The sequence below is a fragment of the Gadus macrocephalus genome, chromosome 15 (assembly GCF_031168955.1).
Source record: "Gadus macrocephalus chromosome 15, ASM3116895v1".
In the NCBI taxonomy this organism is placed as follows: domain Eukaryota; kingdom Metazoa; phylum Chordata; class Actinopteri; order Gadiformes; family Gadidae; genus Gadus; species Gadus macrocephalus.
In genome coordinates this window covers 20,989,121-21,015,584 of record NC_082396.1, presented here as the reverse complement: position 1 = coordinate 21,015,584, position 26,464 = coordinate 20,989,121, and the positions used below count along the sequence as shown (strand labels likewise).

Genomic DNA, 26,464 nt, shown 5'->3' with positions numbered 1-26,464 from the left:
TAACCAGCTGTACACCTCTAAATCTGCTGCAACTGACTCTGATATTGCTAGCTTTCTCCATACATTAGATATCCCAGTCCTATCAGAGCCTGCAAGACAGGAACTGGACTCTGACTTTACCCTAAAGCAGTTATTCTTAACCATAGGGCCGCGGCCCAAACTTGGGCCGCCAGCGCCCCCTAGAGGGCCGCGAAAAGCTTTCAGTTTTGCACCTGTGGGCCCCAAGGGCCGCGGGACTTTGTAGATTATCAAGTGAAGACAGAGATATGTTACGCATGAGACGCTCGGTAACTTACAATGCCGTTTTCGACCACGCGGTGGCGGTAATGCATCACGCAGTTGTGGAAGCGGGAATACACAGAGAAGAAGAGTCTTCTTCAAGTTCGCTCGCTGCGGCAAATATGGATACGTTTTTTAAAAGAAAACATGACGACGAACATCCTGACCCCTCCACCCAAAAGACAAAGTTTTTGCGGAAATACAATGTCGACTTCATTAAATACGGTTTCGTAAATGGAGGAACAGAGGCAGTGCCAAAAGCCCAGTGTGTGGAGTGTGGGCTAATGCTGTCCAACGAAGCCCTCAAGCCCTCAAAACTACAGCGGCATCTAGAGACCAAGCACCCGATGCTCGTGGGAAAGCCGGTGGATTATTTTAAGAGGAGTGGACTGCAGATGCAGAAAAGGTCTGTCGTGTCACTGACGAGCAACTCTAAATGTGCATTGAAAGCGAGCTACCTCGTAGCCAGACGTGTTGCACAGACTAAGAAGGCATTCACCATAGCGGAGGAGTTGGTTCTGCCTGCCGCTGTTGATATGTGCCGTGAGATGATCGGAGAGGCCGCTGCAAAAAAGCTGCTGACCATCCCACTCTCAAACGACACTGTGAGTCACCGTATCGCAGACATGGCCTCAGACATACAGCATCAACTTATAGAAAGAATAAAAAGTAGCCCTTTTTTTTCTTTGCAACTAGACGAGTCCACGGATGTCACGAATGCTGCACTGCTGCTAGTTTTTGTTCGCTATCGCTGGGACAGTAGTTTGCACGAAGACATACTGTTTTGTGGAGAGCTACCAACACGCACTACGGCTCAGGAATGTTTCCGCTGCATGGATAACTACTTCACTGAGAACGGCCTGGACTGGCAGAACTGCGTCGGGGTGTGCAGCGACGGTGCAGCATCAATGACTGGCAGGCATCATGGTGTCATTAGACAGATACTTGATCGTGCACCAGAAGCTAAATGGACACACTGTTTTCTCCACCGCGAAAGCCTTGCAGCAAAAAAGATGTCACCAGATCTCCACCAGGTGATGGATGTAAGTGTGAAAACCATAAACTTTATTAAAAACAATGCAGTGAACTCCAGATGTTTTGCTAAGCTTTGTGAGGACATAGAAGCAGATCATGTCCAGCTGCTATATCACAGTGAAGTGAGATGGCTCTCAAGAGGACTGGTCCTCAATCGTTTGTTTGAACTGAGGAATGAGGTCTTCTCTTTTCTCACTGAGAAAAAATTTCATCTTGCACATTACTATGCTGACACAATGTTCACAGCAAAACTTGCCTACCTCTGTGACATTTTTTCACTACTGAACCAACTCACTTCAAGGAAGAAACAGCAACATATTTTTTGTTGCAGACAAAGTTGAAGCTTTCAAGAGGAAACTTGCTTTGTGGACCAAGAGGGCCCAGGAAAAGAGGATGGACATGTTTCCACTTTTGTCTGACATTTTGGAAAACTCCCCTCATGTCAATATCAGTGACTCAGTCTCCCAGCACCTCTCACAACTGGCAGAGAAATTTGGTGACTACTTTCCTGAGGATCCCAGAGAGGGAAACATGTGGATTTTGGACCCATTTGCATTGGAAGTGATTTTGCTTTGCCCTCACACCTGGAATCCCAGCTTCTGGAAGTTTCCAATGACAGCACTTTAAAGCTGCAGCGGGGCAAACTGGACCTGGGCTCCTTCTGGATTGCAGTCTCAAAGGAGTACCCATGTCTTGCACTGAGGGCTGTGAAACTCCTGCTCCCATTCACAACTACGTACCTGTGTGAATCAGGGTTCTCCATTGTGGCCACAACTAAGACCAAAGCCCGAAACAGACTCAGAGCAACACTGGAGGCTACTCTGAGAGTGAGCCTTTCTCCCATTCCGCCCAGACTGGATCTGATTATGTCTCAGAGGCAGGCCCAAGTGTCTCATTAAGAGGTGAAGTTAAAAAGGGAGTTGTTGTTCATTGTTGTTATTATTTGTGTCATTGTTCATTTGTCACAGATATAAAGATTCTTCTGTCATGAAAAAATGGAGACTGCTGAAGCAATTTTCAAATGGCTTTGCAGATTATAAGGCTATAGTTTAATTTGCACTTTATTTCAATTTTATTTACAGCTTATTTAATTTAAAAATAGATTTATATTATTTGAATGCATTTATTTTATCACCCCCTTTTTTTTAAAATTTAAAGTAAAATCCTAATATTAGTCTTTTTTTTAATTATTATTAAAAATCCTGACTTGATTCTTGAAAATGTTCTTTTCACAGCCTGATTTGGTCCAGGAATTATCAGCCTGTTCAGTGTCATGATACAGTATGAGTTACATACACATAATAAAAGTCTTTGTGATGATCCCATTTTATCATTTCATTTTATTTTACAAGGTTTTTGCTTGTTAAACAGTAAGTGGATTGGGTTTATTATTGAATACAAATTAAACCGAGAGTGAGGTCAGTTAAACCTATACAGTGTTAATATTTTGTGGGCCCCGGGCCACTTTGTACTTTAAAAATTGGGCCTCAAGGTCAAAAAGGTTAAGAACCCCTGCCCTAGAGGAGATAAAAAATGCCATTCGGTCCTTTCCAAACGGCAAACGGTTTTTCTGATTTGGTTTTGAAACCGAAAAAGGGCATAAGGAATAAACAAATAAACTGTATTTTTCTGTTTTTTAAATCAAAATGGGAAAACTGAATATTCCAGTTGGTTTTTTTGTTTGCGTGATATTTAGATAAAACCACAGTGAATGCCGGGAAAAGGGCACACGGATTAAAAAAAAATACGCATGAAGACGTTTCAAACGTTCCATCGAGTCTCTCGCATTCTACAATGGCCAGCTTCATTGTTTTCCGGCGACTTAGTCTGCGAGTGGACGATCTGAAACTAAATCGGAAACTAGATTTCTTCTTTGAAGGTTGTGCTTCACACAGAACCTCCTCAACCGTCATAACGGAGCACTTCGGGGCTCCAGATTGCTTTAGAGCGGTACTGATCGCGTCGTGTGTGTGCTGTTCTGATGTTTATTTGGGGAAAGGGAGACCCCTAGTGGTCAACTTTTAACGCAATGTTTTTGTACTAGCAGTCTTGCCGTAGTTCGACGATGCATGGCGAAGCAATAGTCACGTATTTTTCTCTTTTGTATTGGTTGGCCAGAAAACACGTTTGCCTGTAAGTACATCAGTTATACAGTTATCTTGACATGGAATTAAGTTCGTTAATGCATCAGAATGTATATTTTGATCCTTTATGCTAATCGCGAGCATCTTAATGTAATTTCCAATAGACGTCAGCCCTAAGCTAACGCATGTGTTAATGTTTGTTATGAAACGTTTTAAACAGACAATATATGAATATTGTTCTTGAACAACGTCTGTATGAGATACTGAAAGATGTATTTTGTATCTGTCCAGTTTTACAGTGCTTCCTAAGTAAAGTTTGGAAAGGAAACAAGCTGCTTCATTCTTTATGAGGGAAAACTGTTCTATGTTCTGTTCTGTTCTACTATCTGCCGAGCTGATGTACCAGGCTAGACCGCGCCACACACACAAAGAAGCGGGGGCAGAACAGTAAAAAGGCAGCTCTTCCAACGGCCAGCGTTCGTCCGATCTGCAGGTAAAATACCATCTAACACAATCACCCTGTTACTAAGAAGAAAAGAAGAGGATTGTGATGAACTAGAAACAAGATCACTCGTATCCAACTGCTCCAGAACCAGCAGACAATCTGTAGCTAATTATATGGCAGTGCAAGCACGGGCTAAAGCAGAAGCCGCACGTGCTGAGTTTGCATATGCTCGACAAGAGGCAGAGCTACTAAAACAGCAAGCCATTCTAAACGCTAGTCTGCATGAACTGAAATTAGAAAAGGCAGCGGCGGCTGCAAACGCTGAAGCTTTAATCGTAGAAGCAGCTGCTGAAGAATATGATTATGAACTGTCAAGCCCAATTAAAATGAGAGCAAATTAATTACACAATACAAATGCTGAAATGCAGACTCCTTTTACAACTCCAGGTCACCAGTCCTATCAGGGTGAAAAAGCAGCCTGCATGGTAAATACCGTCACAGTCTCACCATCAGATGCAAAGCCACAGAAAACTTCACATTCACCAGAGTGCCAGCCTACCATGGACAGCGGTGAAGCAAACAAATGTGAAAACCAGGGCCATGCACATCTGAGTGAAAGCAGTGACCATGAATTTATTGAGCTGCCTCAACCCCACACACTCACAGGAGAAGACACCTGGATCCCAAATCAGGCAACCAGCACTGCACAGAAAAAATCATACAGCTACAGAGGGCTCTCCTACAACCTGAAACCAAACACTGATGATTTCCAACCTTCCCAGCCTTACCACACACAGTCATTCCCTATGTCTAACACAAGCTCATCCAGTGCTGTGGCTGCAACAGACCTAGGGAGGTACCTGATGCGACGTGAGCTGGTGAGTTCGGGCCTGCTGAAGTTTGAGGACAAGCCAGAGAACTACTGGGCCTGGAAGGCATCTTTCAACAGCTCTACCGACGACCTAAAACTCTCTCCCAGAGAGGAGCTTGACCTGCTGTGCAAATGGCTGGGGCCTTCGTCGTCTGAGCAAGCTAAAAGAATCAGAGCGGTGCACATTCACAATCCACCTTCAGGCCTCAGGATGTTATGGCAAAGACTGTAAGATGTGTATGGCTCACCAGAGGTGATTGAAAACGCTTTTCTAGGAAAAGTTGAAGAATTTCCTAAAATCTCAGTCAAAGAAAACCACAAGCTAAGAGAATTGGGAGATATTCTCATGGAACTTGAAGCAGCCAGGGCAGATGGATACCTACCTGGTCTCGCATACCTCAACAGCTCCCGTGGAGTAAACCCAATAGTCCAGAAACTCCCGTCCAACCTGCAAGAGAGGTGGATTACTGTAGGATCACGTTACAAGGATCAGCACAGAGTACCATATCCTTTTTCAGTCTTTGTCAACTTTGTCTGTGAACAAGCAAAAACACGCAACGATCCTAGCTTTGCTAGCATAACAGAAGCATGGCGTGCAACAAAGACAGAAAATAGTGTTTTTCAGCCGTCCAGTCATCACACAAGAACATCAGTTGCTGTGAGTAGGACTGAAATCTCAACAAGTGCCGACGATAACAACACAGCAGTCAGGAAACATGATGACCCAGACAAACAGTGTCCACTACATAACAAGCCTCATCCATTGAGAAATGTCGTAGCTTCAGAAACAAAACTCTGGAAGAAAGAAAAGCGTATCTGAAGGAGAAACACATCTGTTTCAAATGTTGTGCGTCGTCCACTCATGTTGCTAAGGACTGTGGGAAGCCTGTGCTGTGCCAGGAGTGCAACAGCGACAGACACCCAGCAGCGCTACATCCATGTCCCGCTCCATGGAAAACCGAGGCCCATGTGAGTACCGTGGACCACAGCGGGGAGCGGCAGACGCTGGAAGCCATTCCGTCTGTGACGTCGAAATGCACGGAAATCTGTGGAAGTGTGAACACTTCAAAATCATGCTCCAAAATCTGTCTTTTATTAGTGTATCCTGCAGGTCAAAGACACCTAGCCATGAAGACCTACATTGTTCTTGATGAGCAGAGCAACAAGTCGCTAGGCAGAACAGAATTCTTTGAACACTGGAATTCAAGGCACAGGAAAACAATACACTTTGAAGACGTGCTCAGGAGTGGTGGATACGGCCGGATGGCGAGCCAGCAACTTCATGGTGGAGTCATTAGACGGCAACATCCACATTCACTTGCCTACGCTGATTGAGTGTGACATGATGCCAGACGACAGGTCTGAAATACCGTCACCAGATGCAGCCAGACATCATCCTTACCTCAAACACTTGGCAGACAAAAGCCAGTCCTGGACCCAGAAGCGTCCATCCTCCTTCTCCTCGGAAGAGACCTAATTCAGGTGCACAAAGTGCGAGAACAATGTAACGGGCCAAACAAAGCACCGTTTGCCCAACGACTCGACCTGGGATGGGTGATAATCGGAGATGTGTGTCTGGGAAGAGCACACAAACCCACCACTGTCAGCGTCTTCAGAACCAGTGTGCTGATAAGCGGGCCCCACTCCCCCCTCCCATGCAACAGCAGCTTAACAGTCAGAGAGAAGATTGACAGCGCTGTGCCACCCCACACCTCTCCATGTGTGTCTCCTGCAACCAATGAAATAGACAGTCTGGGCAGAAACGTGTTTCAAAGAACACAGCGCGACGACCAAGTTGGCCTGTCCATCGAAGATGAGTTGTTTCTTGACCTCATGGATAAGGAAGTCTACATGAACAACGCAAACTGCTGGGTAGCACCGCTGCCATTCAGGCCAAATAGGCCGCGTCTGCCCAACAACAGACAGCATGCTGTCAACCATCCGTCGCATGCTGGAGAAGAAAAGTGCCATGAAAGAACACTTCTTCAACTTCATGCAAGCCATGTTTGGCGCAGACCAAGCAGATCCTGCTCCAGAGCTGAGGCCTCAACAAGAGTGCTGGTACCTACCAATATTCGGTGTTTATCACCCACAGAAAAAGGACCAGATACGGGTAGCGTTAGATTCTAGTGCGAAGCACGAAGGCACCTCCCTCAATGACGTCCTTCTCAGTGGGCCAGACATGAACAACACCTTACTAGGGGTCCTGATGCGCTTTCGCAGAGAGCCTGTAGCAGTAACAGCCGATGTGCAGCAGATGTTCTACTGCTTCATCGTCCAGAAAGAGCATCGAGATTTTCTGAGATTTTTGTGGTTTGAAGGTAACAACCCAAACACACACATCACTGAGTACCGCATGAAGGTACATGTTTTCAGCAACTCTCCTTCCCCTGCGGTAGCCATCTACAGCATGAACATAGTAATGGGGACGCTGGCGAGTCTAACGCCGCTCTGTATGGCTTGTTTTTATTCAGTATTTTCAATATTTCTCACGATTGCATTGAACATTTTGTTGCTTTTTTTGGTCTTCAGTAGTTTAGCTAAGTTTACTAGTTATATATAGTCACTTTTCGCTATTGTAAGTGCGCCAGTTTTCTTTATTTTTACGTGTTTTATAAGTGGAGTCGTACAGTTGGTGGACGCTGTTGCCTTTTGAACGCTGCTGCTGCTGCTGCTCACCGGAACGTCATTCTGAACCTTATTTTTTTCGCGATTTTCTTTTTCTTTTTCTTACTAGTCTTTTAACTTTTCATCAGTTTTCTTTTGCTTACTTTCAACACCTTCTGTCTGAAACCCTTCTGGAACTCGGATCAGACTACAAAGTTAAGTTAAGTAAGTGCGTCGGTTTTCTTTATTTCTTTATTTATTCCTGAACGTTAAACGTCTGCGTGTTTTGTTTTGTGTTTTGTGCGTCGAGTCGTGCAGCTGTTGGTGGATGACACCTGCTGGCCGGCTAGACTGCTGCTAACCCCCGGCGCCGTCCAACTGGCTTCCCCGTCTCCAGCGTAGCTACAACCGGCTTGCTCCACTCCTCTGCCTCCGCTGTGCTGGCTCTGTGGCTTCACCATAAGGCACAGAGCCCTGGAAACTGGTCCCTAGCTAGCCAGCTTGTGACCAGCTGGATGCTACCTGTCCGTGCCACTGCTGTCAGCTGTCCGGGACCTGCCTGCAGCGCTGGGCCATTGATTAGCTGGCTGCCGGGTGAGCCATTGCGGGGTGACTACATGCTAGCTGGCTGCTACAACCCTGCCCTCCGTCATCGTCCCCTGCTTAAACACTGGTATTCCATCTCCGAGCTCCTCCAATTACGCTCTTCACCATGCACTCCTCCCGGACACATTATATCCAACACAATCAAAGAACTCTGACTCCTTCGTCGGCCACGATATGTCCACAGAGGCAGCCGGAGGACGTTTGCTTACTCCGGCTCAGAAAATTGGCACCCGCCAGAGACGCGACGTCATCAACATTACAACCACAACGTGCGCACTGTTTATCTCACTCCGCTACCCAGAGCTCCTCAACCTGTCACCAACAAAAACTCATCTCTTCTGAAATTTGCACTTCTAAACACCCGTTCACTCAATAAAAAAGGACTTCTCCTCAGTGAATTTATTTCTGATTCAGCACTGGATTTTCTCTGTCTCACTGAAACCTGGCAAAAACCCATGGACTATTTTTCACTCAATCAAGCCACGCCCCCTGGATACTCTTACATTGACAAACCTCGTCTGGATGGTCATTCTGGTGGTGGAATTGCCATCATCCATCGCCATGACATTAAAAACAGTGCAACATCCATCCCAACCCCTTCTTCAGTTGAATCCCTTTCTTTTAAACTGTCTGGTCCCAAGCCCCTGGTCATTGCAGTCATTAACCGTCCCCCTAAGCCCGACCCTGCCTTTCCCTCTGATCTATCGGCATTCCTTACCCAGCTCTGTGCTATATCTCCATCCGTTCTCCTCCTGGGCGATTTCAACATTCATGTGGACTCCTCTGTCTGCAAACCCGCAATCGAACTTCTGGAAATCTTTTCATTCTTCAACATCACCCAACACATCGAATTTCTGACTCATAACAAAGGCCACACCCTGGATCTGGTCTGTTCCACTGGCATCACAATCAGTCACCTGGCCAGTAACAACCTCCACATCTCCGACCATCTGGCCATTACTTTTCAAACTCACACTCCCTCCCCCCATGAGAAGCAAAAACGCACTTTCCGCAACCTCAAATCCATTAACCCATCCTCTCTTTCCACATGTCTTTCTGAGTCCATCGCTAAACTCACCATCACCCACAACAACTCCCCCGACTACCTGGTTAACTGCTATAACTCATCCCTCTCATCTTGACCTTGACCAGCTTGCACCTGTTCAGTCTAAATTGGTCTCATTCTCCCACTCTGCCCCATGGTACACTGACGAACTCCGCCATCTCAAATCCAAACGACGCCAACTGGAACGGCTTTCCCACAAAACAGGTCTTACCATCCACCAGGAAATGTACAAACAACACCTCCAGCTATACAACGACACCCTGAACTCAGCCCGCTCCTCCTACTACTCAGGAATCATCCAGTCTGGCAGCAGCAATCCAAGGACCCTCTTCAACACCATTAACACACTCCTCAAGCCATTGGACACCATCTCTCACTCCTTCTCAGTTGAAAAATGCAATAACTTCCTATCCTTCTTCAATGATAAAATCAGCACAATCCACAGCCAGTTGACCATCGACCCCGCCCTACGTCCCAAACCGGATCCCCCCCTAACCACCGGTCAATCCTTCTCCACATTTGCTACCATCACCTCCTCTGATCTTTCCTCCATAGTCTCAACCATGAAATCAACAACCTGCAACCTGGACCCGCTCCCCACCACACTTCTAAAGGCCTGTCTCCCCATTCTCTCCACCCTCATCACTAACACTGTAAACTCCTCTCTATCCTCCGGCCATGTCCCCTCCTCCCTAAAGCTTGCAGTCACCCCCGTACTAAAGAAACCCGGCCTGGATCCTGATTCCCCTAACAACTACCGCCCCATCTCCAATCTACCTTTTCTGTCTAAAATCCTGGAACGTGTTGTTGCCAAACAACTCATCACCTACCTTGACACCCACGACCTCTTTGAACTCTTTCAATCCGGTTTCCGCTCCAAACACAGTACAGAAACTGCCCTCCTCAAAGTGACAAATGACCTTCTGCTATCCTGACACTGGCTCCCTAAATATCCTCATCCTCCTTGACCTCAGTGCTGCCTTTGACACGATCAATCACTCCATTCTCCTCTCCCGTCTCCAATCCACCCTTGGCATCACTGGCACCGCCCTCTCCTGGCTTGGATCCTATCTCTCCGACAGACATCAATTCATCGCCATCAACAACTGCCACTACTCTCATCCACGGTGTCCCCCAGGGTTCTGTGCTTGGTCCACTCCTCTTCATTCTGTACATGCTTCCTCTTGGTCAGATCCTTCGTCACCATGGACTCCATTGTTACGCCGATGACACACAGCTTTACCTCCCCTCCAAAACCATCAGTCCTTCCACCCTCTCAACCCTCTCCAACTGTTTGACTGACATCAAGACCTGGATGCAAAACAGCTTTCTCAAACTCAACTCCAACAAATCCGAAATCCTCATCATTGGTCCTGACACCCTCACTCACTCCACTCTGAACTTCACCCTTAACATTGACGGCTCCACCATCACCCCCTCCACCAAAATCCGTAACCTTGGAGTTATCCTGGACCCCACTCTCTCCTTCCTCCCCCATGTTAACCATATTACCAAAACTGCCTTTTTCCACCTCCGAAACATCGCCCGCCTCCGCCCCAACCTGTCAACTACCGCTGCTGCGACACTCATCCACGCTTTCATTTCATCCAGGCTTGACTACTGCAATGGTCTTCTCTACGGCACCACCAACAAAGTCCTCAAAAAACTTCAATATGTCCAGAACTCAGCTGCACGCCTCCTCACTGGTACCCGCTCCAGAGAACACATCACACCTGTCCTCCGTGAACTCCATTGGCTTCCAATTAAACACAGAATCAACTACAAAATCTTACTCATCACCTACAAGGCCCTCAACAGCCTAGCCCCCCTCTACCTTGCCAACCTCCTCCATCACCACGCCCCCTCCCGATTCCTCAGGTCCAATTCTGCCAACCTGCTACAAGTTCCACGGACTGAGCGACGGACTTGGGGTGATCGGGCCTTCTCAGTTGCTGCCCCCACCCTTTGGAATTCACTCCCCTCCCACATCAAAGTCTCTCCAACCCTCTCTTCTCTCAAAACATACCTTTTCACACTAGCCTTCCCCACCTAACTCCCACCTTATTCTTCATGTTTAACCTCTGTTTTTCTTTTATTCCTAGTCTGTCTTACATAGTTTTGATAGGGCAATATGTAAAGCGTCTTAGAGTACCATATTAAGCGCTATATACATTTCATTTATTATTATTAGTATTATTACAGCCTGAGAAAAGCATCCCTGCATGGAGAAAAGGAACACGGCAGTGAAGCCAGACAGTTTGTCATGAGAAACTTCTATGTTGATGATGGGCTATCCTCATTCCCCACTGACGAAAAGGCCATTGCCGTCCTGCAAAGTACAAAAGAAATGTTAGCAGAGTCAAGCATTGAGCTACACAAAATAGCCTCTAACAGCCGCACTGTGATGGATGCCTTTCCGCCTGAGGAGCGGGCCAAAAACGTAGTGGATCTGGAGCTAACTGCTGACCCCTTGCCACTGCAGCGCAGCTTGGGACTCACCTGGAACTTGCAGTCAGACACATTCAGTTTCCGCGTATCCAGAGAGAAGAAGCCATTTACTAGAAGGGGAATCCTGTCTACTGCAAATGGGCTTTATGACCCCCTGGGCTACGTGGCACCTGTCACAATTTAAGGAAAGGCCTTAGTCAGGGAGCTGTCTGCCGAACAAGCTGAATGGGATGCTCCCCTGCCAGCGCTAAAAGAGGAACAGTGGAAAATGTGGACCGACTCACTCCGTGAGCTTGAGCAGCTTCAGATTGAAAGAACCTATGTGCCTGTTTCTTTGTGCTCCACCAAACATAGAGAACTCTGTGGGCCCTATTTTAACGGTCTGAAACGCAAGTGGGAAGCGCAAAGCGCAAGTAGCTTTGTGGGCGGTTCTATGGCGCTATCGCTATTTTACAGGCGGATAAATGTCAAAAGGGTTGGTCTGAAGCAGCCTAATTACCCGTAGGTGTGGTTTGGGCGTAACGTGCAATGAACCAATCAGAGCGTTTTCTCGCATCCCCTTTAAGAGCGATCGGCGCTTGTTCCATGGCGGATTGCTATTATGATGGCGGATTTGCCAGGCGCACGCCAAGAAAGGTTCAGAGGAGTGAGAAAATAATTAATTTTTCGGCTAAATCTCCTTCAAATCTTTGCAACTTTTCATTTTTCGTTTTGTATTTTTTTTTTCATTTTCGCCTACGAACATTTGGACAAGTCGAATAAAAAATGTCTCCAGGACATTCCAATGTTTTGGGCTCACTTTCTCTGAATCACAAGGTTATGAATGCATGGTAATAATTGTACAATGTAGCTAAACAATAGAGCGGAGATGTCATTAGTTTGCGTACCTCACTATATATGATGCAGCTCCTCTGACAGATGAGCTCTCCTCTCCCGTGCTGCTGCTGGGGCATTTGGACGTAATGGCATCGGCACATGCAGTTCAGCATCACGTCTCCTTAGGTCCTCTAATCTATCCTCATTAATGTCATCGACACATCCATGATTCATGGCAATGTTGTGTAAAACACAACATGCCACAAAGAATGCTGCGACTTTTTGAGGACCATACTGTAAAGTACCACCGGACCTATCCAAACACCTGAAGCGCATTTTCAGTATTCCGAATGTACGTTCAATTACACTGCGTGTTTGTGTGTGTTTCCTGTTGAATACAATTTCGCGCACTGTTGCTGGCATAAGAAATGGGGTCATGAGCCATGTCTTCAACGGATAGCCGTTTTCCCCTAACAGCCACCCATCCAAGGGAGGATTCCCCTCGAATATGGCAGGAGTTTGCCAATATGAAAGAGTCATGGCTTGAGCCAGGGTAATTAGCAAAGACATGATTTATACTACAATTAGCATCGGAAATTACTTGGATATTAATCGAATGAGTTCCCTACCGTTTTATGTATATGAGTGCGTTTACTGATGGGGCACGTAGCTGCACATGGGTGCAGTCTATAGCACCAAGGACGCCAGGGAACCCATACTTGGTCCAAAACTCCTCCTTTGTTCTTTCCTGGCTGTCAGGTGTAACAGGGAATTTGATGTATTCCCCAGCATGTCGGACTAGACCTGATGTAACTGCATGTATAGCCGAACTTATTGCCGATTGTGAAATGCGTCCAATAGAAGGGGATCCTGGAACGACCCAGATGCATAGAAATGCAGTGCCGCTGTAACTTTCACTGCAACGGGGAGGGCATAGGGACAGCGTGCATCAGTCCCCAGCTCATCTGCCAGGAGATGGCAGATATCTGTGACAGCCTGACGGGTCAGGCGTAGCTTACGCCTGCATTCCTCACTCAGGGAGAGATAGGTGTGTCTGGGCCGGTAGACCCTCTCCCCCCGGTGTCTGATCCTCGGTCCCAAGACGTATTCCATTCCACTGTGCAATAGAAAATTTATGAGAAACCTCAACTTAACTGGTAAGTTGCAGATTAAGGTTTTAAGTGGACTTACAGAAGGTGATTTCGCAGTCTTCAGAATTTATTTCGCAGTCTTCAGAATTGTGGTTCCTGATTCTTGACGGACAACCCACTTTGACAGGTGTCCTTATATAGCCTACATATGTCTCTTGCTATTATTGGTCAACCAGGTTAATTTGATCCGTCATTACGCCTGCTACAATTCGCGTGAATAATTTGGGTAAATGTGTACGCTAGATTTAATGCCTATTTATTTAATCTTTATGGACACCACAATGATTTTCCTTGTGTGGTAATATTTTATTTTCCTTGTAATTATGTATGGTTTGCAAAAATGGGAACTGCTGTCCGTGTAGATAGAGAAGCAAAATGTATGCGCGATGTGCACAAGCAATCCGTATGCATATCATGCGCATGTATGCATGCGCCCTTAAAATAGCATCTGAACAACGCGCCACTGACTTTAAACCAGATATTTCCTGGTCTGTGGTGCAGTTGTATTCAGAAACGGCAAAATATCGTTTGCGCCAGAACACGCCTCCTCCTTTCGCCGAACCGCCCCTTGGGGCGCAAGATCATTCCCTAATTTACCGGCGAGTGGCGGTGGTGGGAAAAGAACGCTCTGCGCCAGTTGTAAACTAGCAACGACACATGTGCCAGAGACTAAGTCACTTGTGCCGGATGCAAGATAGGGCCCTGTGTCTTCTCTGATGCTTCCACTATGGCCATATCAGCAGTGGCCTATCTTAAAGCAACAGATGAAAATGGACACACTCACATTGGATTCGTCATGGGCAAGTCAAAGCTGGCACCTCATCCTCCACACACTGTACCACGGCTCGAACTTGGTGGTGCTGTCTTGGCTGTTGAAATGGCGGAGTTAATCACAGAAGAACTTGGCACAGACATCCACAAGGTCACATTCTACACAGACAGCCGAATCGTATTGGGCTACATCAACAACGATAACAGACGATTTTATGTATATGCAACCAACAGAGTCACTCGCATCAGGAAGTCCACAAGCCCTGAACAGTGGCACTTTGTCAGCACTGAACACAACCCTGCAGACCATGGAACTCGTTCAGTGCCAGCAGCCATGTTGAAAGACACCAACTGGCTCAAAGGTCCAGCTTTCTTAGCCAAAGACACCCCACAGCCAGAGGCATTTGAGCTAATTGACCCTGAAGCGGACATAGACATACGTCCACAGGTCCAAGCCTTCATAACCAAGGCCTTTGAATGTCAGCTGGGGTCAAACCGATTTGAACGCTTCTCCAGCTGGAAGTCACTCAGTCGAGCCGTTACCAAGCTCATACACAAGGCCAGGTCTAACACAAATGACTCAATCAACAATATGAATGAGATGACACAAGCAAAACTAATAATCATCAGAAATGCTCAACACGATGCGTTTGCTGAGGAGATGAAATGCCTTTCCAGAGGTGAAGTTGTCCCAAAGTCCAGTCTTATGAGGAAACTGAATCCAATTGTGGACGCAGACGGCCTGCTAAGAGTTGGAGGACGGATTCCTTTGTCCGACTTACCCTGGGAAGAGAAACACCCAATCATCGTCCCCAAAAAGCACCACGTAGCAACCTTATTGGTGAGGCATTACCATGAAAAGGTTGCTCATCAGGGAAGACATCTGACAGAGGGCGCTGTTCGCTCTGCTGGACTGTGGCTGATTGGAGGCAAGAGACTGGTGTCAAGCATCATTCACAACTGTGTAACCTGTAACAAGCTGAGAGGAAAAATGGAAGAACAAAAAATGTCAAACCTACCTGCTGAACGGCTTGACCCAGGCCCCCCGTTCACAAATGTAGGTGTTGATGTGTTCGGTCCATGGACCATAAGCACAAGGCGCACGCAAGGTGGCATAGCAGAAAATAAACGCTGGGCTGTCATCTTTACTTGCATGGTCACAAGAGCAGTACATATCGAAGTGCTAGAGTCTCTGACCTCCTCAAGCTTTGTTAATGCACTAAGGAGATTCACAGCTGTCAGTGGCCCTGTCCGCCTGTTCCGTTCTGACAGAGGAACAAACTTCATAGGCGCATGCAAGGAACTGCAGATCAAATCTGATGACCATGAACTGACTACTTACCTTGAAGACCAAAGCAGCACCTGGACCTTTAACCCACCACACTCTTCCCATATGGGTGGAGTGTGTGAACGGATGATAGGCATTGCCCGCAGAATACTGGATGCACTGCTTTTAAAGACAAACACTGCCCGTCTGTCTCATGAAGTTTTGGTCACACTCATGTCTAAAGTCATGGCCATTATGAATGGCAGACCCCTTGTTCCAGTGTCATCTGATCCAGACATGCCTACAGTCCTTACACCTGCCATGCTGCTAACACAGAAAGTCAAGCCAGTGCTGCCACCCACTGGAGAGTACGACCTTAAAGACTTATACATCAAGCAGTGGAAGCAGGTACAGGCGTTGGCCGACGCATTCTGGAAACGCTGGCGTCAAGAGTACTTGGTGTCACTCCAGCCAAGGAGAAAGTGGCATGTAGACAAGCCAAACCTGAGCGAAGGAGATGTTGTGCTGCTCAAGGATGCACAGGGCAAGCGGAATGAATGGCCTGTCGGAGTGGTGTTGAATGCCATTCCAAGCAAAGACTCTAAAGTTCGCAAAGTAGATGTGAGGGTGGTCAGACAGGGTACTCAACGGGTATATTCTAGACCAGTCTCTGAAGTTGTTCTACTTGTAAAAGGGGAATAGTGTCATAAAGCATTATAACAAGCGGGGAGTGTGCTGTTCTGATGTTTATTTGGTGAAAGGGAGACCCCTAGTGGTCAACTTTTAATGCAATGTTTTTGTACTAGCAGTCATGCCGTAGTTCGACGATGCATGGTGAAGCAATAGTCACGTATTTTTCTCTTTTGTATTGGTTGGCCAGAAAACATGTTTGCCTGTAAGTACATGTCATACAGTTATCTTGACATGGAATTAAGTTCGTTCAGAATGTATATTTTGATCCTTTATGCTAATCGCGAGCATCTTAATGTAATTTCCAATAGACGTTAGCCCTAAGCTAACGCATATGTTAATGTTTGTTATGAAACGTTTTAAACAGACAATATATGAATATTGTTCTTGAACAACGTCTGTATGAGATACTGAAAGATGTATTTTGTATCCGTCCAGTTTTACAGTGCTTCCTAAGTAAAGTTTGGAAAGGAAACAAGCTGCTTCATTCTTTATGAGGGAAAACTGTTAGCTATCTGCTGAGCTGATGTACCAGGCTAGACCGCGCCACACACACAAAGAAGCGGGGGCAGAACAGTGTGTCTTTCCAGTGTCAAATAGTTCACGAATAAAATCACCATAAGGTTCAAGTGCAGCCATAACTAAGGCTAAATATAATTAGACAGTCTATTGCTGGTTAAGGTGGTCGGCTCTTTTTTCTTCGCTGCGTTCTGCCTTCTGGTGTAGCCTATAACTATAAATGTATCTACTCTTGTTTTTGTTTTTCTGTTTCGGGTTTAAAAAACCAACACACAAAACACACAAACACAAATAAAATGCTGTTTATTTGTTTATTCCTTTTGCTCTTTTTCCGATTCAAAACCAAATCAGAAATACCACCAAACTACTTGACTGTTTTTTCTGATTTTTTTTTAATCGGAATATTCAAGAACGAACCATACACGGATTCACGTCCATTGTTTACTTCAGTGTTTTTAAAAATGCCGGTCTTCATTGGTCTTCCTGTTTATGAAAGTAAGGATAACCCCGCCCCCTGCCCCTGGCGTAAAGGCAGTTCTCGTTCTAGCCAAGCTTAATTCTGGGGCTGGAGTTGAACCGGTTTTTACTGGCCGGTGCTGGTTCTCTGGCGATGTGAAACCAAAACACTGGCTCTAGCTCCGATCTAGCCCGGAACGGGCTCCGATTTTGCGGTAGGTAACAATTGAAATCACCACCGACAATTATATTGTGATTATTATGTTTAGTAATGAGGTTAAATACTTTACAGAGTAATTCAGGGCTGTCGAAATTAGGGGCATAAATATTTAAGAGAACTAACGGAAATGAGTTGACCGTGCCAGTTACAAGAACGAACCTCCCACCTGGATCAGTAGTCTGCGATTTGAATACAAATGGAATGGTTCTGCGAACAAGAATTGCTACCCCCCCCGCCTTGGAAGAAAAGGTGGACTGGTACACCTGAGACACCCAAGCAGATCGCAAACGTCCCTGCTCTGAAGGATGCATATGGGTCTCCTGTAAAAAAACAATTTCAGATTACATGGATTTTAAGTGCGAAAAGACTTTGCCCCGTTTAAGAGCTTTGCCCATACCCCTACAATTCCAAGAAGTGAAAGTGATGTGACTGATTTCTAACTTGAGTGATTAATTTAACATGGATCTAAAGAGAGGGACAAGAAATGAAAATTGACATGTGTCATACAGAGAGCTGGCAGGACATTGAGTGACAAAAAAGACATAAATGATCAGAAAATGACAAAAACAAAACACCCCACAAAAACAAAACCCGCTGGAAAAACTAAGCTGAACATCCCACTCGTTAACAAGGAGGCTGCCGGGAAATAGAGCAAACCAGATTGCATACTGAAAAACCTACCTAAACTAGCGCAACGTGCGCATCTCCAACATCTAAACATGAAAACTGCACTTTCAGGAAGTATCCTAGTATAAAGAATCATTCAGATCACACTTGGTAGGATATGTTGGAAGGTAGTATAAACGGTGCGGCATAATATACATACAACTTCAAAACAATCAAGCTTTTTTTATAAATAGGACACCGGGCCTGTCAGCAAATAATGATTAGTCCTGAAGATAGTAAATCCAAATGACCCGGCAGTTATTCTATGCACAATGGCAAACGCAGCATGACGCACAACAAGTCCCATAACACAAAATGTAACATTGCTTCATATTCAACTTCAACAAAAACGAGGGAAAAAAACACCCCATGTCAACTTAAAATAATGGCAAACGCCACATGGGAGACGTCCATCGACGTGCATGGATCGTTTGTGCGTGAGGCAAAGCAAAAGTCTTGGAAAGTAAAGTGCAAGAAAAGGTTAAATTCCCACTACCCAGTACAAATGCATCTTTATTTATTTATTAACCTTTATTTTTCCAGGAATATTCTCATTGAGATTCAAAATCGCTTTTTCAAGAGAGTCCTGGCCAAGAAGGCAGCATACAAACATTTAAAGTTTCACATTAAAAACAACAAAAACACAAAATTTCACACTAAAAACAAGACACAAAACACAATAAAAAGTCACAAAGCATCAATCTAATTGGCAGTAAGTCAGTGTTCAGTTTGTGGTTAAATAGTCCTTGATCCTGCTTTTGTAATTGTTCAGGGTGATTAGGGATTCCAGTTTAAGGTGTTCCTGTAGCTTACACCATGATGACGGGGCAAAAGATTTAAAAGCACTTTCACCAAACGTAGTGCGAGTCCGAGGAACGTTATACATAATCAAACTGCTAGACCGAGTGATACGATCACTGTTTGTTTTAGGAACCATTAGAGAACACAAATACGGAGGCAGATCGTGCAAAATTGCTTACAACCTTAATGTTCATACATTAGAATATAAAAGAGTATGTGTGCCTATAGTTAGAAAGCATCTGCTCGGACCAAAGAGTTGGCAAACCGCATCACCCAGAGAATCAAACGACTTTGTTGTGTTGTTGTAGTCGACCTGTAGCTTGGCTGGAAAACGCAGAGAACACTTAGCGGCCCGCTTCGGTTAGCCGTTTCCTCACACTGTTAAAGGCCTGTCGCTGTGATGTAACCTCTGCCGTGTAGTCTGGGAATATGGAGACCCTCTCACCGTGGTAGCGCAGGGGTGCATGTTGACGACTGAGCCGTAGTATGTTGAAAACATCTCGGTCGTTGTGTACCTTGGCGATGATGACCCGCGGCCGCTCGTTAGGCTGCAGCTTGGGCCTCAGGCTATGGTGGGCTCGGTCAATGTTTACAGGCTTGCTGAAGTTGTCTTGGCCGAGTAGCTCCGGAATCAACTTTGAAACAAAGTCAGTAGGGCTGTCCTTCTCTGCACCTTCTTTAATGCCCATGATTCTGACGTTGAGTCGGCGGGAGCAGCCCTCCATTCACGAGAGCTGTGACTTTAGCTAAATCCGCTCCATTGTGAGTGATGGCAGCTAATATAGCTTCGTTGCTTGAGTCCATTTGGTCCGGCTGGGTATTGATTTTCTTTGGCATTGTGACACCGAATCACCACCGAGAGGTTGCAGAAAAGCTTACAGTGTCTGAGCGGAAAAAAATGTCGAAGTTCAGTGTTTTATCGATAAATTTAAGGAGATGGCACGCAGCAGTCAAAAAACACGTCTACCCCATTACTACGCACGAGCGCCCCCCTAAATTTTCTGACTAAGTTAGGTGGTACTAACGACATAATCACTGTCACTCGATATAAAGAAAATGTTGACTTTCACTCAAACGAGTGAAAGTTTTTACTGTCAGTGCTATTCACCAGAGGTGGGGGTAAGTCACTCATGTGCAAGTCACAAGCAAGTCTCAAGTCATAACCTTCAAGTCTCAAGCAAGTTCCAAGTCACTGTGGTGAGAATCAAGCAAGTCACAAGTCAAGTCATTGCTCAGGTCAAGCAAGTCACAAGTCAAGTCATACAAAAATCTGATGATCTAACCCAGTTTCCACATTTAAAAATCGTTAAAGAGAGTGGTTCATAAGTTGAGTTTTATTTCAACATTAACAATAACAATGTATTAACATTTACAATAACTCAAACTATTCAAAACATTCCAAAACCATTATGTGAATAGTTTGAAAATGTTTTTACGATCATTACCTCCAACCTATGAACAGAATCAACTAGAACCTCTAGGTGGCTGTATACGAGAACAGTTCAAGTCAATCACTCAATCTCCCTAGATGTTGTAGAATATTATTTGCAACACATGGCATCAGACATGAAAAAAGTAAAAAAGTAATATGACATACACATACTGTAGGAAGGGGAAATAGTAATACACAAGCCTGAAAGCTGGTAGCAATCTTGCTGCCTCGCAACATACATCGACTTACAATGCATTGCATTTGCAAAAAAAATAATTTGTCAGTACTTGGTCACTGAGTTGTGAATGATGGGGTCACATTATCACCCCACCATGGCTGAACACACGTTCAACAGGTGCACTTGATGCAGGGACTGCCATAACTCTTACCTCCACCTTGACCAAAGAGGGGAGGGTGCGCCTGTTCATGGCCCAAAACTGAAGGCAGCTCTGTCCATCACAAATGTCCAGTGGTTCAACTGAATTTGAACCATAATTTTTTTGCGGTATGCTGAGAACAGCCCAGTCTGACGCTCTGGCTCTGACGGTGTAATTTTACTTGAAAATTACTTGAAATCCTTATCATAACCCACTTACAGCCACTGAGTTAGAAGTAGCCTACTGACATGAAAATTAAACAAGTCAATCATCTGTGGAACGGGCAGGGCTCGAAAAACTCCAGCCAATGATTTTCAGAACCACCGAGTGGTATTGGACAGTAAGTACGTCAATCAAACGGTCGTACTGCACTCCCCCTCCCCCGCTCCCCACGAGTGACCCCTTCGTGCACGTGCACGTACTCGAAGCTCGTGACCCAGAGCAAGCTTCTGTTTGTTGTTATTCTAAGGTAGCTACTGGAGCTAGCTAACTAGCTAATCCACATTTGGACCTTGGACTAGAAGACAACCCCCTAACTCCAACCGAGCTAGCCTGGCTCACTCTCTCGCATCTGTGTTCGCGCTCGTGCGTGATTGCGCGTCCATGTACTTGGAATGGGTGGAGTCAGCGTTGAAGGAGAGGGGGTAGGACCAATTGAGTTGTGTGTTTTCAAAATCTGCTGGCGTATCGCAAATCCCATATCCAACCTTTAATCTAACTTTAAAAAAGTCATTTAGAGTCATCTGTCTCAAGTCTAAGTCAAGTCTCAAGTCATGAAGACCAAGTCAAAGTCAAGTCGAGTCTTTTATCAGTGTTAATCAAGCAAGTCTCAAGATCTCGAATTTGCGACTCGAGTCTGACTCGAGTCAAGTCATGTGACTCAAGTCCCCCATGTCTGCTATTCACTGACAGTAAAAGTGGGGACGCATAAGTGGGGGACGCTCCTCAGCGTGCGACCCAGCAGTTTACCCAGTCTCTTAGTCATTTTTATCTTTGCTTTTAACTTGTTCTAGGGGAGTGTTTATTTTGTATTTTGTGTGTGAATGCGAAAACTGTCAGTGATTCAGCCATGCTAACTACGGGAGCACTCCTGGAATTCTTTGTGATCATTATCACGGTGACTCTACTATCGGGATCTACCTGTTGTGAGGCGAGTGGACGCGGAGCTCCAGGAAGAGCTCTCAGCAGAGAGTTTCTCCTCTCGCTACGGACCTCAACAGCCGGCGTGATCCCAGATAATATCCCGAGAGAGCTGAGCAAGCCGGCCCAGGAGCACCGGAAAAGGGGAAGGAGAGGTGGCCTACGACGGAGAATCAAAAAGCTTCGGCTGGATGATCGCCGCAAGTTACCACCGCTCCCTACCATACTGCTCTCAAACGCACAATCTATCCGTAACAAAATAGACGAACTGGAATCATGGGCTAAGTTCGAACGGGAAATTGGAGAATCGTGTCTACTTGCTTTCACGGAAACATGGCTCAACGACTCAGACCGGGACGAGGACTTGACATTAACTGGGTTTGGTAGCCCAATTCGTCTTGACAGGTCACCGGAGACAACTGGTAAAAGCCGTGGAGGAGGAGTGTGTTTCTACGTCAACAAGAGGTACTGCAACACCGTTAAAATCAGGGAGAGGATATGTACCGCTGACTTAGAACTGCTTTCGATCTCACTCCGCCCGTTCTACCTCCCTCGGGAGTTTCAACAACTATTCTACACGGTTGTCTACATTCACCCGCGAGCTGCTGCCCAGCTGATCGCTGACACAACACACAAACTGGACGAAATTTGCCCCGACGCACCCAAATTCATCTTATTTTATTTTAATAAATGTGACTTGGGTAGAACTTTGAGAACATATGAACAATATGTAACTTGCAGCACCACACAGAAAAACACCACTATTGACCTCTGCTATGGGTCAATAGGTGGAGCTTACCGTTCCATACCCATGCCTGCCCTAGGGGCCTCTTATCACAACAGTGTTTACCTCATGCCAGTGTATAAACCGTCCTTCATGCGCTTAGAACACAAGGAGAGAACGGTGAAAATGTGGTCGGAGGACAGTATCTCCTCTCTCCAAGCATGTTTTGAGTGCACTGACTGGGACTGTTTTCAGGATAGCACAGATAATATTGACGAACTAGCAGATACTGTTTCATCATGCATTACATTCTGTGTCGACTCAGTCATCCCAACCAGGATCTCTGTCCATTACCCAAATAATAAACCATGGGTTACTAAAGAACTTAAATCAGTGATAAATAAGAAAAAGAGGACATTTTACACTGGGGACCCTTGGGAGAAAAAAGCTGTCTCCAAGGAAGTGAAAAAAGAGATTAGGAAGGCCAAAATGAAATATAGAGAGAAGGTCGAAGAACGGTATAGTGGGGGGGATCTCAGAGCTGCATGGAGGGGAATTAAGTCAATGGCATCCATAAATCAGTATTCTAGTGAATCCAGGCAGCCAATAACGGTTAAAGGTGTTGATGTCCCTGATTTGTCAAATGTTTTTAATATGTTTTACTCACGTTTTGAATCATCTGATTTCTCTGAGAACATTTCTATGTGGAGGGACTCTCTTGTCCCTCACAATGACATTGTGATAGCCCAGGAACTAGTAACAACTCTGTTTAAGAGAGTAAATATTATGAAAGCTGCTGGCCCTGATGCTGTTTGCGGACGCACACTGCGTTACTGTGCTGACCAGCTCAGTGTGGTATTTACTCCACTCTTTAATATGTGTGCTAAGAAAGGCCAGATACCTCAGATATGGAAGAGGTCCACTATAATACCAGTAGCGAAATCAAAAAATCCCAAAGAGCTAAAAGACTTCAGACCAGTAGCACTTACATCCTTAGTAATGAAAAATTTTGAGAAAATTATTAAGGATGAAATCATGTCCCTGGTCAGTGGTAAACTTGACCCATTGCAGTTTGCTTATCAAACTGGGAAAGGTGTAGATGATGCAAAACTCTTCCTTTTAGACACAATGTATAAACATTTAGAAAAGCCTGGATCTCATGCTAGATTGTTATTTGCAGACTTTTCTTCTGCTTTTAATACGATGCAGCCACATATTTTAATTGAGAGACTAGCTGCTGAGTTTGAGTTACCCCATCAGATACTGTTGTTGCTTTTAAACTTCTTAACAGACAGAACTCAGAGGGTCTCTGTAAATGGACACTTGTCCCAGGCCATTACATCGAATACTGGTTCACCTCAATGGTGCGTACTCTCACCCTTGTTGTTCATTTTGTACACAGATAGCTGTAGGTCCTCTCAACAGGGAAGTTATCTAGCTAAATTCTCAGACGACACTGCGTTGCTGTCCCTTTTCCAAGGTCCACATTGCAGCCATGGCCTTGCTTTGACATCGTTAGTTAATTGGTGTGATAACTTAGATCTAAATGTAGAAAAAACAAAGGAGCTAGTCATAGATTTTAGGAAAGTGAAGGGAGCGCTCAAACCAAGTGTCATCCATAGGGAGGAAGTCCAACTTGTAGACACCTACAAATATCTAGGCACAGTATTTGATAACCAGCTTAAATTTCATACAAATACTGAGGTAATTGTTAAAAAGGGACAACAAAGAGTTCACCTGTTGAGAATGCTGAACTCTTTCAGTGCCTCTAAAGTTATTTTGAGAATTTTTGAGTCTTTTAACTTTTTCATTCATATGCTGGACTAAAAGTCTGTCAGTGAAGGACATGAATACTTTAAATAAAATTGTGAAGATCTGCTCTAAGATCACTGGCATCCAGCTCAAGAGCATAAGTTCATTGTGGAACAAACAAGCAGTCCAGAAAGCTAAATGCATTATCAGTCAGCCTTTACTTGGGTTACTTGGGTTGGTTTTGAGCTGGAGGGCTCAGGCCAAGATGTCTCGCATCTCCACCGCCAGTGTTGTAGCAACATTACAGACACGTGCTACCGGCCCACTCCAACATTGAGTTCCTGTTCTGTCCAGTGTACCCAGGTGTTGGTGGAGTGTCAGGGAAAGTGTGAAGGAACGCATCAAGTGCTGACTTGAAAGTAGCCAGAGATGTGTGCACTTTGATGCTAGGAGGGACCACGTTATACAGTGCTGAGGCTCTCGAGGCGAATGAGTGGAACCTCAAGGTGTTAATGCTGCTGTATTTCGATGATCCTAGTGGCCGTATGCAGGAAGTGCCGTGCCGTGAGGTCTCGCGAAAGTCGAGGTTCACAGCATTCAGGATGATGTTGTTGTAGATCTTCCAAACTAGGATGATGGTGTATCTCTCACGCCGCCGTTGGAGGGAGTACATGGATAGGCGATGGAGTCGATCCCAGTAGTTTGACGATCCAAGTCCCTGAATCTTCGCAGTAAAGGATCTTTGGACTGCTTCAAGTTGGGTAATATCGCACTGCAGGTGAGGAGACCACAGTGGACAGCAGTATTCCAGGTGGGACCGCACATAGGATTTGTAGAGTAGTATCATGGTGGCTACATCCCTGGAGGTGAAAGTGCGTAGCACCCAGCTAGCCATGTTCTTTGCCTTGGAGGATTTCATAGCTATGTGTGTTCTCCAATTGAGGTTGACATCAACATAGACGCCCAGGTCTTTCACATGGTCGGAACCATGGAGGACTTGTCCAGATGGTAAGGTGTAGGGCTGCTTCCAGTCAGGCAGTTTGCCGTGCTGCAGAAGCTGGAACTTTTCCTCGTTAAGTTCCATGTTGTTGGCCTCTGCCCAGTTGACCACAGAGAGGAGATCTTCTTCGAGAAGGATGCGATCAACATGCGAGGATATGTCTTTGTGGAGCTTAGAATCATCTGCAAACACTTTGATTTTGCTGTGTTTGACAACAGAGAAGATGTCATCGATATAGATGAGGAAAAGAAGGGGGCCTAGGACGGTACCCTGAGGGACCCCACTGATGACTTCTATGGTTGAGGACCTGACTCCATCTACGATGACGTGCTGCTTCCGGCCCGCCAAGAAGCTAGCAATCCAGTCGTAGAGCTTGCCTTTGATGCCGAAAGAGCGCAGCTTCTTTAAAAGAATTTTGTGATCTACCTTATCAAAGGCTTTACTGAAGTCAAGGTAAATCACATCCGCATTTCTGTCGAGGTTGAGGTCGCACATGATGTCCTCGATGTGATGAAGGAGCTGGGTGAGGCAGTTTTTTCCGGACTGAAACCCGTGCTGGTTAGGGTTGAACATGTTGTTCCGTTTAAAGAAGCTAACCATCTCTTTGCGAATCATGCGTTCGCAGAGTTTGATGAGATGCGAGGTCAGGGAGACCGGTCTGTAGTTGGCCGCCACGGCCTTACTGCCCTTCTTGAAGATGGGGATGATACTTTGGGAGCGGAACATATCGGCGATGTTTGAAGTATCAAAGGACAGCTGCCAGAGTGTCGCTATGGATGGAGCTAGAGCGTCTTTACATTCTCTCAAGACGAGAGCAGGGAACTGGTCTGGGCCAGGAGCGGAGAACTTCCCTGTTTCCCTAATGGCTGTAAGGACGTCGTCAATTGTGAATAGTATGCTGGAGAGTTCTTCTGCAGGTGCTTCTCCGAGTTGCACGCTTTCAGCGTCGACATTATCCGGATTGCTGAAGGCCTTCTGGTATTGTTTCTGGAGGATGTTGCCCATAACAGTGGGGTCAGACTGCAGGTTGTTTTCCTCGTCGGCAAGAGGACCGACTGGCGACTTGAATTTAGCCGATTTTTTGGCAAAGGAGTAGAAAGCCTTGGGGTTGATTCTCATCTTTCCAATGGCGGCAATTTCCTGCCGGAGTCTCTCGTGCTTGATGTCTTTCTTCATGAGGAGCTCGATAGTAGCACGCTCCTTGTTAAGGTTATCGAGTTTAGTGCTGTTTCTTGGGGTTC

At 45.6% G+C, this 26,464-nt stretch overlaps 1 protein-coding gene and 1 long non-coding RNA gene across 2 annotated transcripts in view; both read right to left on the bottom strand.

Moving 5' to 3' along the window:
- The window catches only part of pdxkb (pyridoxal (pyridoxine, vitamin B6) kinase b), a 156,574-nt gene that overhangs the window by 23,240 nt on the left and 106,870 nt on the right, over nt 1-26,464 (bottom strand). The window lies entirely within an intron of this gene.
- Nucleotides 17,725-21,015, bottom strand: LOC132473761 (uncharacterized). Its single transcript, XR_009529470.1, has 2 exons — nt 20,889-21,015; nt 17,725-20,708 (listed from the first exon to the last, which is right to left on the bottom strand). It is a non-coding gene; the product is annotated as an uncharacterized LOC132473761 (long non-coding RNA).